Genomic DNA, 15,851 nt, shown 5'->3' on the forward strand with positions numbered 1-15,851 from the left:
CCGGAATGTCCAAACTTAGTAAATGAAGTGTCAATTATATAGGAGAAGATATCTCCCAAAGAGGCATTCATTTGACTAGTGACCTTGCTTGCAGCGAGGGGCTTGCCCTTTCGGGGGTTGAAGCCTTTTAACCCCTGGATAATAGCATGTGTTCTGCAGACCTGCGTTGCTTTTGCGGCTGTGGGTTGGTGAAGCAATCCCTGGATGTGACTGGCTACTGTTTTCGCATTGCTTTTCCCCACCTCACAGCTTTTTAACCTTCGAACCATTTAACCTTTCGGACGTTATGTACTTAAGTCATTTTATTTGGTCTTGGGCTACCCCCGTCATCAGCCCCCCAAGTCAGAGGTTTTTGTGGAATGTGCTCAAAGACGTCTGACTTTTGTACATGTATTTTATTGCCTGAAGGTTTCAAGGGTTCAATGCTTGAAGGCTTGAAAGGTTGTAGGCAATTAATTTTTGAATTTTAAATAACTGACAATCGATTTGATTGATGTGTGGCAGTTCATAGGGTGGCGGTTTTTGCAGTAGTTAATGTTTGCAATTATCACCCCTATTTAGGTTATTTTCTTTTTATATTTACATTTTTTCCTTCACTTTTTACATATTTCCATCAAGTTCCTTCCTGCGATTTCTTTCCTCCTCTCCAAGGTTAGTTTCAGTTTCCTTTGCATTTTTCTTATATTCTTCGTTTATTTCGAAAATGGGTGCTCGTAAGGATTTAGCAAAATCCTTTTCCCGATTAACACAAGAAGAGGTAGACTTATTTTGTGTGGAATATGGTATTGATAAAAAGTTTAAACCCATTGCTCCTGCTTGTGATGTTCCTGTTGATAAACCGACTCCTGGTTCGATTGCCCTTTATTGTCGCCACTTTGAGTTTTCGAACCTTCGCTATCCCTTTTCTCTCTTTGTTTTGAATCAGCTAGAGTATTATCGGATTTCCTTTGGGCAAGTTCATCCGAAGGGCATGGCTAGGGTTTTGCATTTTGAGGTTTTGTGCCGTGCCCTCGGATATGATCCTTCATTGTTGCTTTTTCGCAGTTTTTTTCGTTTGGCCAAAAATGGCGCACCTTTGAAACATCCAAGGTTGATTCTTGCCTTATTTCGTCTATGGTTACAACACTTGGGACTTGGAAGGATCGTTTTTTCTGGGTTTCCGATACTATTGTTCCATTCAAGATGGTGTGGAGGCACCCAGATGCCGTTCTCAATGATCCGGAGCCCTCTGAATCGGAGTTGAATGATTCTTTTCTCAAAGCCATCCGGGAGTGCCCTTCAAGGGTTCGTCCCTTTCTTGAACATTTACTAGTTCATTTAGGGGTTAGTAAAATATGGGGAAATGCCGATCGGGATCCGGTTCTAATGAAAGGTGGCATGGGTATGCATTTTCCTTTTTTGCCCTCTTTGCTTTTTCTTGACTTATGCCTTATGTGTTTTTGTTTTGTTATTTGCAGTCATGTTTGCTCTGGATTTCATTTAGAGTGACGACACCTCTGATGTTGTGTTTGGGGATGCTCCATCTGTTCCGGGTGAAAATGTTGTTGTTAGAACTGCTGAGCAAAGGTTTAAGGGTTCCGGTTATATTAGTACTTCCAATGTCAAAGGGTTTTCTAAGCCTAGTGCTCCCAAGTCCTCAACCCGTCGATCTACCAGCCGTTTGTTGAAGGCTGCTCCTCAATCCACTTCTACTGAACCAGTGGAATTGAGTGATGATGTTGAAGTTTCTGAAGATCATGGTGTTGAGGCAGGTGTTGAAAAGGAGAAGGGATTGGTTGTTCATGGTAAGAAGGCTTCGAGCAAAAAGGTTGTTGTGACCCCTGTTCAGGGTTCTTCAAGCAAGGATGTTGAAGGGTTGGATCCCGAAGAGGTTTATGTGCCTGGTTGGTCGGTGAAAAATGATGACAGCTTTAAGGATGCTGCTGTTTGTGAAGATGCTCTGAGTCATCTTGCTCCTCCTTCGGTTCACAATACTATTGCTGGGATGGATAATGACTTAATGTTATCCCGCATCATTTTGAGCACCTGTAACCTTGCTTCTATGCTTCCTCAAGGGATTGCTCATTTTCCTAAGAGGATGCAGGAATATGAAGAATTTTCTAAGAAGAAGGATAAAATGAAATCCTCCATGGCTGTGATGAAAAAGGAGATAGCTGGTTTTGCTGAGAAGGAAGAGGCGTGGGACAAAAAGGTTAGTGAGCTTACTAGGGTGCATGAGATTGAGATGAGTAACTTGAAGAAAAGCTTTGAGGCTGATCGATTGAAGCTTAAAGCTGATAGGGAAGCCTTATTTGTTCAGCAACCTGTTTTTGATGAGGAAAAGGAGGGGTTGAAGGCTTCGGTTGCTCGATCCACCCTTGATAATCAGTGGTTAATTGAGCAGGGTTTTCATCAGGTTTTTACTTACCTTCTTCATTCCAAGGAGTTTAACTCTGCCCTTGGTGAAGTTTATACTAAGTTGCTCAACCTGGGGAAACACCAAGGCCTCATCGCTAGTTATAAGCTTCATGAATCCGGCCAACCTTTGGAGAAGTCTCCTTTGTTTCGTCCCGAGGCTTCCGATGTTTTCAAAGGCTCCGTTGAGCAGATGGAGAAGCTGACCTACCCTTACATTCATCAAGTTTCTGCTTGTTTTGGTAAGCCTCTTGCTGTGTTGCAGGACCTGAAGCCGAAAGGCCTTAATGAAAAGGTCTGTGCTGAAATATTGGGTTCCCTTTCAAGGAAAAGGTCCTACTCGGGTGATAGTGATGACACTTTTTCAGCAGAACAAGGTGTTCCAAAGGATGCAAGCTTGGAGGCTTCAGCGGTAGACGGTGATGGGGATGCAAAGACTAAGAAGTCTAAAAAAGCGAAGAAGGTGAAGGGTGAAGGTTCCGGGGTTTCTAAGTCCTCTGCTGATGTTTGATTCGTAGCTTTCTTAGCACCCAAAAACAATTCGTGGTTTGTAATGTTAACTTGAACAATATTAGGTTTCCAGGAACCCTTAAGGTTCCTGTTGGTTGTGTCTTAGGCCTGTATGGCTGTTTGAACAATAGCTAAACTTGCAAGTCACTAGGACTTGCCTTAACTCTTGTTTGAAAGTCTTTCAGGGCTTTCTTTGATATGGTATGATGTTTAACTATTTTCTTTGTGTTATGTTTTTATACTTATGCCTGTTTTGTTAAGGCAGTTTGGTTGGCTTTAACCCTTCAAGCCTTTTGGCTACCCGTAGGTAGGTTGAAGCCTTCGGGGTTTCAAGTTGTCACGTAGGTGGCTTGAAGCCTTGACGGCTCTTTATGACTTGATTTGGTTTGCATTTTTTGTAATATTTTTTTTGCTTGTATCCTTCCTTAGATAATTTTCGTCTTCTTGTAACTTTGTCTTTGTCGAGTTTGTGTTGCCTTTATGTTTTTTACACCTTAAAGGGTTCAGTGCTGCAGACACTTAGCCTTGGTGTTTTTAACAAGAAGACATAGCACCTATCCTTTTTATCATTTCTTTGTTATTTATTTGACTTCATAAGCCTGTTTGTTGATTATATTTCTAAGGCTTAAGGAGCATTTGGTGTAGGTTGTTCAGACCTGTCTATGAGACAATTTTGCTTTGACTTAATAAGTCTCATGGAGTTGTATTGATTTAGGAACTCACCCGTTATATAGGTTCGTTCAACCCTTAAACCTATTGAGCGATGTGGCCTGGGAGCTCATCCCCTTACATGGCCCTTGCCATGGAGTTTTTTGCTAGGTTCTCAACCTGACCTTAGGATAGAAAGACAAGTTTGATAAAACAACTTCATTCATTCAAGCAATACTTGCTCTTTACAAAAGGTATTCATAGTGTTGTTCGAAATACATTTTGATACAAACCAAATTTTCCTGTCTAAACATGGAACCTTCTCAGGGTTTTGCCATTCCAATGCCTTGGGAGCCTTTTGCCTTCTGAATCTGCTAGCTTATGGGATCCCCCCTGTGAGCTTCAAGGATGGTATATGGACCCTCCCATTTCGGGCCAAGCTTTCCTTGATTTTCTTTTTTGCTAGCTTCATTGCTTCTGAGGACCAGGTCCCCTGGCTTGAAACGTTCGTTCTTGACTTTCTTGTTGTAGTATGCTTCCATTCGTTGTTTGTATTTGGCTTCTTGAATTGCGGCTTAATCTCGGGCTTCCTCTAGGAGTTGTAAATTCAACATGGTCTCTTTTTGGTTTGTTTCGGGATCCATGTTGACAATTCGTTGGGTTACAACTCCTATTTCAGCGGGGATTACATCCTCGGATCCAAATACCAAGCTATAAGGTGTTTTCTTGTGGCTTGTTTTTTCGGTTGTTCTAATTGCCCATAGAACACTAGGCAATTCTTCAAGCCAGTTGCTTTCGTATCTTCCCAATCTTGTCTTGATGCCTTCCACTATGCTTCGATTTGCCCTTTCAACCTTGCCGTTTGATTGCGGGTAAGCCACTGAGCTGAAAACCTGGTTGATTCTGTACTCTTTGCACCAAACGCTGAAAGGCTTCTCAGCAAATTGCTTCCCATTGTCGGTGACAATTACTCCCGGCAATCCATAACGACAAATAATGTTTTCCCAAACGAAGTCAATGACCTGTTTGCCTGTGATCTTTGCAAGTGGTTTAACCTCGGGCCACTTGGTGAAATAATCTATTGCCACCAGCAAGAATTTTACTCCTCCTTTGCTTGGAGAGAATGGTCCAACAATGTCCATTCCCCATTTATGGAATGACCATGCCGAGGTTATTGGGACAAGATCATGCTTGGGATTTTTTGGAATTGGTGCATGAATCTGGCAAGCATCACATTTCTTCAATTGCTCAGTGGTGTCACGATGCATTGAGGGCCAGAAATATCCAAGGTTCATGAGCGTTGTAACCACCGACCTAGCTCCAAAATGAGCTCCGCATATGCCTTCATGAATCTCTTTGATCAAATACTTACTTTGCTCAGGACCAACACATCTTAGCAAGGGGCAAGGTAACCCTTTTTGTAAAGGGTTTCTCCTTGTAGTACATATTGCCTTGCCTTGATTTTAACCCCTTCAGCTTCTACTTGATCATTGGGTAGTTCACCATTTTTAAGGAACTTTTTGATGGGAGTCATCCAGTTTGGATCTTCCTCGGTGACCACGTCTTGGACTTCCAATTCATCAATCGATGGAGCCTTCAGCACTTCTACCAACACCTTCTTGGTGAGGTGGGCAAAAGTGAGGGATGCTAGCTTACTTAAGGCATCAGCCTTTTTGTTTTGGGATCTGGGAATTTGTTTGATGTGGCATGCTTGGAAGGTATTCATCATCTCCTTGGATTTTTCCTTGTATCTTCTCATGTTGGGTTCTTTGGCAACATAGCTATCGTTTACTTGGCTTGAGACTAGTAATGAATCTGTGAACACTTCAAGCTTTTGGACCTTCATCTCTTTGGCCAGCCTTAAACCGGCGATCAGTGCCTCGTATTCAGCCTCGTTATTGGTGGTCTGAAAATCAAAACGGAGAGCATATGTAAATTCCAACCCTTCTGGGTTGATCAAAATTAGCCCAGCCCCTGACCCTTCAACACTTGAAGCTCCGTCGGTAAAAAGCTTCCAGGCTTCAGGGTTGGAAGGTTCAGTGGTGGTAGTGTTCACTTCAGTGATTATTTGGTTCGGGACTTCCACGATGAAATCAGCCAAGACTTGGGCTTTGATAGCTTTTCGTGGGACGTAGGTGATGTTGTGTTCACCTAGTTCCACTGCCCATTTTGCCAACCTTCCCGAATTCTCTGGTTTTTCAAGCACATTCTTAATAGGTTGGTCAGTGACCACTTGTATAAGATGTGCTTGGAAATACCTTCGAAGCCTTCTAGCTATTTGGTCTCAGCCAATTTTAAAGTTTTGCTGAAGAAATAAACGGGTACCTGAGCTGTGTCCCGTTCGATGGTGAGGACTGCACTTATGGCCTCTTCAGCAATTGATAGATAGACTGAAATTAGTTCCCTCGTTTCAGGAGCTGCAATGTCTGGCAAGGAAGCAAGATGTTGTTTCATCTGGTTGAAGGCTTCTTCAGCCTCATCAGTCCACTTGAAATCCTTCTTATCAGAACAATTTTTGAGTGTTTTGTAGAAGGGTAGAGACCTTTCAGCCAACTTGGAGGTGAAACGCTTCAAGGCTGCAAGCTTCCCGTTTAAGCTTTCCACCTCCTTTTTGGTTTTTGGTGGTTTGGTTTCGAGGACAGCTTTTACTTTGTTTGGGTTAGCCTTGATGCTTTGCTTCCCAACAATGTGACCCAGGAATTTTCCTTCTTCAAATCCAAATGAGCATTTTTCAGGGTTAAGCTTCATGTTAACCTTTCTGAGATTCTTGAGAGTTTCTTGAATGTCGTCAAGCATTTGATACTCCGTCTTGCTTTTGATCACCAAGTCATCGACGTATGCTTCCATGTTTTTACCAATTTGGCTTGCAAAGGCTTTATCTACTAGACGTTGGCAGGTTGCTCCTGCGTTCTTGAGTCCAAAAGGCATCTTCTTGTAGCAAAAGATTCCTTTATCAGTGTGGAACGCTGTCTTCTCTTCGTCTTCTTCTTTCATGAGTATTTGGTGATACCCTTTGTAAGCATCAAGAAAGCATTTGAAAGGGTAACCGGTGAGCGAGTCAACCTTGAGATCGATTTCCGGTAGTGGATAACAGTCTTTAGGACAAGCCTTGTTGAGATCCTTGAAGTCTATGCACATCCTAATTTGATCGGAGTGTCGCGCTCCGGTCAAAGATAATATTTATAAGCCCAAATTACCCTTAACAATGTGTTAGTGGTAGTAAGGGGTCGATCCACGAAGAGTATGTGGTTTGTGTATGGATTTGACTGAATTATAAAGAATTGTCACAATTATGAAGCTTGCCAGATATTTTTGTATTTTTTTGTTTAGTAGAAAGATGTGAATTTGGACTACTGAAATTGAATTACTTAATTAACAACTACTACTTAACGATTGCAAGAAATTTGGATACGAGAACAATAATAATAAAAAGGAATCACACCCGGTTTCGGTAATTGTTAACCTAGGATTTCTACAAGTTTTAGTTTCAACTCAAATGTATTTGATTAACGGATTTAGTGTACCGTGACTTAGGTGCTACTAACTATCAACGCCCCGAAGAACGGACAAAAAGACACTTTGTAATCAACACAAGTAAATCCTAACAATGATAATGCACAATTACATATCACCGTTTCGTGAAGTCCTAACTTTTAACATCGCTCGACAATTCACGAATTCGCAACAAATGTAACACTATTACCAAGAGTTTCAAAAATCAAATACAAATTGTCACTAAGTTAAAACAAGAACAATTCGAAACCCTAAAATTAACAACTACCTACACCGGGGTGAAACCGAGATGATTAGCCGCTCATGGTTGATGCAACCTGATCACCGGAGGTTTGGAATGCGGATGGAGTCATCTTGAAGCTTGATTGGATGGTTGGTGAATGATGAAGGTTGGTGATGGATGGTGATGGTGGAAGGATTAGGGTTTGTGGAATGATTGAGTGTGTAGATGGTGATGATGATTCTTGATGATCTTTAATGATGATGATGATGATGATGATGATAGATGGAATTGGAGATGTAATGGTAGGTGAATTAGGCTCCAAGATGAAGTTTCAAACTCTCCTCTTTGTGTAACTCCCGTATTCCATCAATGAACATCAATCAAAATCGATCCTAGCCTTCAAAGTAACAAAATTCGCGTCTGGAAAATCCACTACCCGTCGCCGATGGGTCTGACCCCGTCGCCGACGGGTCTGACCCCGTCGCCGACGGGTCCCCAAAAATACAACTGGTCCCGACGGGTTAAAGGTCTGGATACGGTTGTTTTGGCCTACGGGGTTTTCTAAGGCCCGTCCGGGACGGGTATACCCCCGTCGCCGACGGCCTTTCCAACTCAGTTTCTCCAATTTTTGCTTCTTGAACTCCCGGTTGATTCGTAACGCATCCCGGTGCTCCGGTTTTCGACCCGGTGACCCGTAAAGCTCCCGAAAAGCTCCTTAAACTCCATCAAACCTGCAAAACACATTCTTGATTAAAAGTAGGCTATTCGAAACTAAAACTTACATAAAAACGTTAAGTTAAACAATAACAAGTACCGGTTTACAACCACGTATCACATCCCCACACTTGTCTTTTGCTTGCCCTCAAGCAAATCTGTTTTTCACTTTCACGTGGGTCGAACAACGAATACACATCCCATTCCCGAGACAGAGGTTAAGGTCTATTGTCATACAAAAGTTCAAACTCCTTACAAATTTCACATATTTACCGGTTAAGTGAATAATCACATATACTAATGGTTATCCAAGATTAACTCGCCCGTAAAACTAACAACTCATGCATATCCCTCACAATGTGCTCTCCACTCGGCTTAAAATTTGCTAACGTGTATAATGTATTAGCATTTCAACAATTAATCGCTCAAAACCGATTAGAACACGTACCCGCATAGGCTTGCAACTCAATCATTCTCCACCATCGAACACAAATACTAAGCACAAGTCAAAAGGTCTTTGAAGGGTTGTAACGGGGCTAGGCTAAGGGTAGGGAATAGGACATTTTAAAGTGGCTATGGCGATGAAAATTCGATTTTTATTACAAACCACTAAATTAAACAAAACTAAATATAAACATCAACTATGGGAAATAATCTTTCACCCTTTTATTCGACAACTACTAACACTTCTTTTTGTGTTTTTCTTCAACAATTTTCAATTCTTTTTCATACTATTTTCTGTTTTTCTCTTTTTTTTTTCAATGCAAACAATCAACTATAACTATACAAATGCGATTCCTATAATCGAATTTTCATCACACGTGTTTAGAAAGAAAAGGTTTAAGGTTTATGGGCTATAGGGTGGCCAAACGAAAGGTTTAGGCTCAAAACGGGCGACTAGGGAGTTTGTTCGGGTAAGGATAGCAAAATGGTTTTAAGAGAAAAGGTTTACCTAATGCCTTAATCATTCTCGTGCTTGTATTTGGTCTATAGTCTCAAACGTATCAAAAGTTGCAAGTTCTACAATACGCGACTAATGGTCCACTCAAACAAAGAAACATGTAAATGTAAATCTATGATATATAAGTGGCTCAAACCTCACGTATAAGGGTATGATATGTGATATGCATAAATTGCTAGTTTCTTAGGCGAATTATTCCCAAATAACCACCCGCTAAATACCCGTTATGCTTATTAATTTGAACTTGACCATGACAAAAGACCAAATGGTTTGTGACATCCCTCGTTGACTTGGTTACTTGTGCTTTTAAGATTGCTTTGAAAACAAGACATTTTTGAAAAATTTTTGAAATTTTCCCCCATCCCCACACTTGAGGTAAACATTGTCCTCAATGTGTGGTGTTTAAATGAACGGGTCAAAATCGAAAATTGTTACTACTCCCCCATCCCCACACTTGAAGTACATATTGTCCTCAGTGTGTAAGAACTAGAGTTTTAGAAATGCACAAGGGATGTGACACGACTAACCTTCCCAGCTTTTCACCCCGGAAATTAAAATACACATTACAATCCACTTATTCTAAACTACCAATCAAAGTAAAAAGAAACACATGCACCTGATTTTTATCGCTTGATGCTCATATCCTTCATCTCTTCATCAAAATGGTTGTCCCGCGAACCCGTTATACCTACAAATTCTAATCCTTGTGTAGAAGCATGCTTCTCACAACCATCAAAATTTGTTAGTTACTTAGTTCTACCCTTTTTATGAACACATTACCAAGCCATGCATTATCTCACTTCGATTTTATGTGGAAAATATTTTACAACAACAACAAGCCTAACTCACTTTCGTAGGAATCACGGTTGCATTTAGCGTATGCAACAAGCCCTTTTAAACCCCCCAATAGCTTGGGAGGACGAGTAGGTCTCGTGAGGGTTATATAGGGAACACACCCACAAAGTTCATTTATCTAGGCATAAATTAAATAAAAACGATAAGAAATAAAGGAACAAAATATACAACAACATAAAATATACCATACCTCTACCGCTGATATCGCTCATTTGGATCCATTGGCGGGTTGGGTTGGTAAGGATAACCAGTGAGGGCCTCGAACATCTCCCTATAGTTATCGAGGGGACTTTGCTCCCCTTGAGGCGGTGGTTGGTACGGGATCGGGACAATGCTAGACCCTACCGCTTCGGGCCAATGTGGAGTCGGGTCGGATGGGCCTTGCGGGTGAGGAAGTTCGGAGTAATTTGTCCACCCCGAATGCTCAGCATAGGGGAGGCCAGCTTGGTAGTCTCTTTGGTGTCGCTCCTGATCATGGAGCACCTTGGTGTTATTAATCGCCATTTGTTGAGAGACGTACAAAGCACTCCAACGGCGTCGGTTCAATTCTGTTTCTTCTTGTTGACGTGCTGCCGCTGCTTCTTCCCATGCCCGTCTTCGGGCAGCCTCATCCTCCTGCATTTTTGCGAACTGTTCCATGTGTGATCTTTGCATCGCTTGAAACAGTTCTTGTTCTTCCATAAACTTGTTCATTCTTTCCCTCTGGGCTTCTTGAGCTGCCCAATATTCTTGCATTGCGGATCCATGCGACCCCTCCCAAGTTTCCCTTCTTCGACTGTACTCCCTTCCTTCACCTATACAAGCGGAGACATTGCCATATATCTCCTGTTGCCCCCGATCAAAATTCTTGTAGGAAGGCACCCGTCTCATGGTCACAAAACCCGCCACATCTGCGTTAATTTCCCTATGTGGCCGCATGTACCGTTGCCTTGGTCTTTGTGCACCGGCGGGTTCAACTTCCTCTTCTTCATCCCCCATTTCTTCATCTTCTTCCTCTACTGGTGGTGCTCCAGAAGTACGGATCTCAAACTTGTTGCCCAAATCATCGGTCACAACGTACTTATTTCCCGAGAACTTAACTTCTATCTTCCAATTCTTCCTCATGTACGCCAAATTAAATTCCTCCACCGGCTTAGGAACCCATAGTGATTCCAGGGGTAAACAATTTTGTTGCACAATCATGGCGCTAATGAGGCGTGCGTACGGAATAAAACGCCTCTGGGACGACTCCCTAGTAGCCCACGTGTTCATCATTACTATATGGCGCCATGACAACGTTGGGGTTCCATAAAGCAAGGCGTGCACCACCCTATAGTCGCTCACTCTAACACCTCCACGATCACCAAACCTCGCCAAGATGTTCTCAACAGAAATCCCTTTAAGAATCTTTCCCTCAAGCGACATTTGCTTTCTTTTCATTTCTCCCCCTTTGTGGAACGGTAAGATAATATCTAACAGTTGCTCGGCATCGTTGTTGTTCAAATGATTATCCAAAAACTGCTCGATGGATGGGTAATCATATGCTTGTACTCCCAAGGAGTCGAAACGAGCAATACGATTCATTGTCTCGAAGGACATTGTCATGTTCCCTCGAGTAGTCTTTCCCACCAACTTCCACTGTGATGGAGATTCATTCTTGTTCATGAGCTTCAAGGTGGATAACCATTCACATACTTCCGACAAGTATATCCTGGAGGTATTATCTTCACACCAATCAAGAACACTTTCCCATCCTAGACGTTCAAACATTTGCACAATCCCGATGTGACGAAATTCTTCTACGTTCACCACCCGTTCACATATTATCCTTGTGGGAACTGAAGTGTTCACACCGTTCACCATCTTCCACTTCCACAACTTAGCCTCCAACTTCCTGTCTTGATAACCCGACAACGGTTTGTTCTTCTCGTCATCCCAAATTCTAGCACTTTGGCTATCTCTAAACTTCGCCCACTCCCAATCCTGTCTGTATAACCTTGCATCGTTCTCCTCCACGGAGCTTAGTTGCTCCCACTTCTTCGGTATTAAACCGGAAGAAGAACCAACCCCGGATGATGAAGCTTGGCCTGTAATCTTTTGTCTCTTTCCTCCCGCCATAACTACAATCACAAACAAGCAAACATCAATATAAATTCAACCTTCATTAAACTCCCAAACTTTGAACATGAGGTGTAATGTTGACATTTTAATTAACAAGTGAATGTAAAATCGCCTCTTTAAACTTCCAAAGTCGCTCACTTTATCATAACTTATTAATTTCTTGTTAATCTTACAATTTCTTATAATTTCAACAAAAGTCGACATCAACTTCATGTTCAATCATGTTCATAACAGTGTAATCACTTCACTATGGTTATGACATACTCAAATTCCATCCGAAACAACTAATCTTACTCAAAATCATGCTTGTCCAACACACATTGTCTAAACAACCTACTCTTAAACTAAAAAGTTTAAAAATTCGGAAGAAAAACACTAACATATGATAATCAAGCATAAATTTAAGAAGAATCCATACCTTTGTTGTTGTTAGACAAGAAGAACTAAGAAAAGATGGCAAATAAGCAACTTGATGAACCCCCTTTCAAAAACCCTAAGTAACACGCCTAGAAATCTTGCAAAATAGCAAGACTTGATGAAAACCGTGTTGGGGGTTTTGTTCCTCTTGAAAAATTACCCAAGATGGACTTAAAAATCAGTTGGATTGATGGAGAATTGAGAAAGTTATGGTCGTTTGAAGGTTTTAGGGTTCTTTGAATGAGAGATGGAGAAGATGAAGAGAGAGAGTGCGTTAGGTGAGAGATAGAGCAGGGATTTTGTGGTTGCAATTAAAGTGTAAGGAGTATGGGTCGAGTATGTGGTTAAACTTGAGGTTGGGAGATGTTTAGTTGAGGTTTGTAAGGTTTTGAATCGTTTTTATGAGTGTTGGAACGAACCAGCATCGGAAGCAAAACGGTAACCCGTCGCCGACGGGTCCCACCCCGTCGCCGACGGGTAGGGGAAAATGGGCGTGGCTCCGACGGCTTAAACATCTGGATACGGGAAACAAGAGCCGACGGGCCAGATTTTGAAGCCGTCGCCAACGGTCATAACCCCGTCGCCGACGGGTTGATTAAAATATTTTTATTTTTATTTTTTATTATTTTTTTTATTTTTTTTATGAAAACTAGGAGGAAAATGATAGCTTTTTACAAAAAGGACTATGTACATTAAAAATTTCTAAAAATTATTAAAAATCTTTTTGTGAATTTTTATAAGTTAAAATTTTGAAATGCGAAAACCGTTAACGGCCCTACCACCCCCCGAAAATTCGTGTATTGTCCTCAATGCACCAAATCAAGTCTAAAACATACCTTGTATCTTCATGACCCGTTTGGAGTGCCCGAACTTCACACAATCAAGAAAGGTTAGTATGAAACGGAAACGATTCACATCCAAATACGCAAACAATTAAATAGTTATACATAACTTTACACCAAATGTTACCGGTCCTTTTCATTCGACCTCGTAAACCGGGAAACTTGCTACGAAGCTTACCGATTCCTTGTTTTCATCCACTTTCTCGTTACCCTCGAGAAACGGTTTTAGCCGATGACCATTTACCGTTTGCCGTACCCCGTCCTTCGGGTCCTCGATAGTAACATCACCCAATTGTCCGACCCGGGTGACAACATAGGGTCCCATCCATTTGCTTCGGAGCTTTCCGGGAAAGAATTTGAGCTTTGAATTGTAGAGCCATATCTTTTGACCCACCTCGAATTCTTTCTTTCTCAACTTGGCATCATGCGCCCTCTTCATTCCATCCTTGTATTGAGATGCGTATTCATATGCCATCTCCCTTAGCTCCTCCAATTCACACAACTTGAGATTCCGTTCCTTACCTGCATCATCATATTGCACATTAACCTCTTTAATAGCCCATAACGATTTGTGCACAAGTTCAACCGGTAAATGGCAGTTTTTACCGTAGACCAACCGGTAAGGTGTAGTGCCTATGGGTGTCTTATGTGCCGTTCGGTAGGCCCATAAAGCATCGTTCAATTTAATTGACCAATCCTTACGGTCCGCCCGCACGGTCTTTTGCAAAATCTGTTTGATTTGCCTATTTGACACCTCAACTTGCCCGCTTGTTTGCGGGTGATAGGGGGTAGCAATCCTATGGTCAACACCAAACCGCTTTAGAAGTTTTCCAAACCGAAAATTTTTAAAATGAGATCCTCCATCACTTATGATGACACGAGGAATCCCAAACCTTGAGAAAATATTGGTTTGGACAAAGTTACATACTACGGAATGGTCGTTTGTCTTGGTGGCTATTGCTTCGACCCATTTTGACACATAGTCAACGGCCACCAAGATATACAAATTGCCATAGGAATTGGGGAATGGGCCCATAAAATCAATACCCCATACATCGAAAACATCGACTACAAGGATTGGTTGCATGGGCATCTCATCCCTTTTTGATATACCCCCTAATTTTTGACACTCTATGCAATTTTTGGCAAACTCGTTTGCATCTTTGAAAATAGTAGGCCAATAAAGGCCACTATTCAACACTTTGTGACCCGTTTTGTGACCACTAAAGTGACCACCACATGCAAACGAGTATAGATGCTGCAGCACGCTTGGAATCTCTTCGTCATCAATGCATCTTCGTATCACTTGATCCGCACACTCCTTCCACAAATGCGGTTCTTCAAACCGATAGTACTTGATTTGGGACATGAAGTGTTGCCTTTTCCGTCTATCCCAATGTGCTGGCATATCACCTGTAACAAGATAATTGACAATGTTAGCATACCATGGCAATTTGTCTAATTTCATTATATGCTCATCAGGGAAAGACTCATTGATTTCTAAGGTCTTCGGATCATCTTCAACCATCAACCGGGACAAGTGGTCCGCTACCACATTCTCAATACCCTTCTTGTCCCGTATCTCCAAATCAAATTCTTGGAGCAACAACACCCATCGGATTAACCTCGGCTTTGCATCTTTCTTCTCCATGAGGTACCTAACTGCAGTGTGATCAGAGTAAATAATCACTTTACTACCCCATATATAAGACCGAAATTTATCCAATGCATATACCACCGCGAGTAGCTCTTTTTCGGTGGTGGTGTAGTTCAATTGTGCATCCGAAAGAGTCTTACTTGCGTAGTATATGGCAACGGGTTTCTTGTCAACCCGTTGTCCCAACACGGCCCCCACCGCATAATCACTTGCATCGCACATTATTTCAAAGGGTAAAGACCAATTTGGCGATTGCAAGATTGGGGCCTCCACTAACTTCTCTTTTAAATTATTAAAAGCATTTTGGCAATTTTCATTGAAGTCAAACGGTTGGTCTTTTAGCAACAAATTACATAAAGGCTTTGTTATATCACTAAAACCCTTAATAAACCGCCGATAAAACCCCGCATGACCTAAAAACGACCTAACACCTTTAACAGTCGTGGGATATGTGTACCTTAGCACGATCAACCTCTATCCCACGACTTGACACCACGTGCCCCAACACAATTCCCTCTTGAACCATAAAATGGCTCTTTTCCCAACTTAGGACCAAACTAGTTTCCACACATCTTTTTAAAACCTTATCTAGTTGGTCCAAACAAGTCTCAAATGATGATCCAAAAATTGAGAAATCATCCATGAAGATTTCCAAAGACTTTCCCACCATATCGGAGAAGATACTCATCATGCACCTTTGGAAGGTAGCGGGAGCATTACATAATCCAAACGGCATCCGCCTAAATGCGAAGGTACCATAAGGACATGTAAATGTAGTCTTCGATTGATCTTCTGGATGGATGGCAATTTGGTTATAACCGGAATAACCATCTAGGAAGCAATAAAATTTTCGCCCCGATAATTTCTCAACTATTTGATCTATGAACGGTAAAGGAAAATGATCTTTAGAAGTTGCGGTATTCAACTTCCTATAATCAATACAAATTCGCCACCCGGTTACCGGCCGGGTGGCTACCTCTTCACCTGCGTCACTTTTGACGACTTGTATACCCGCTT

This window comes from Helianthus annuus, chromosome 7 (genome assembly GCF_002127325.2).
Source record: "Helianthus annuus cultivar XRQ/B chromosome 7, HanXRQr2.0-SUNRISE, whole genome shotgun sequence".
In the NCBI taxonomy this organism is placed as follows: Eukaryota; Viridiplantae; Streptophyta; class Magnoliopsida; order Asterales; family Asteraceae; genus Helianthus; species Helianthus annuus.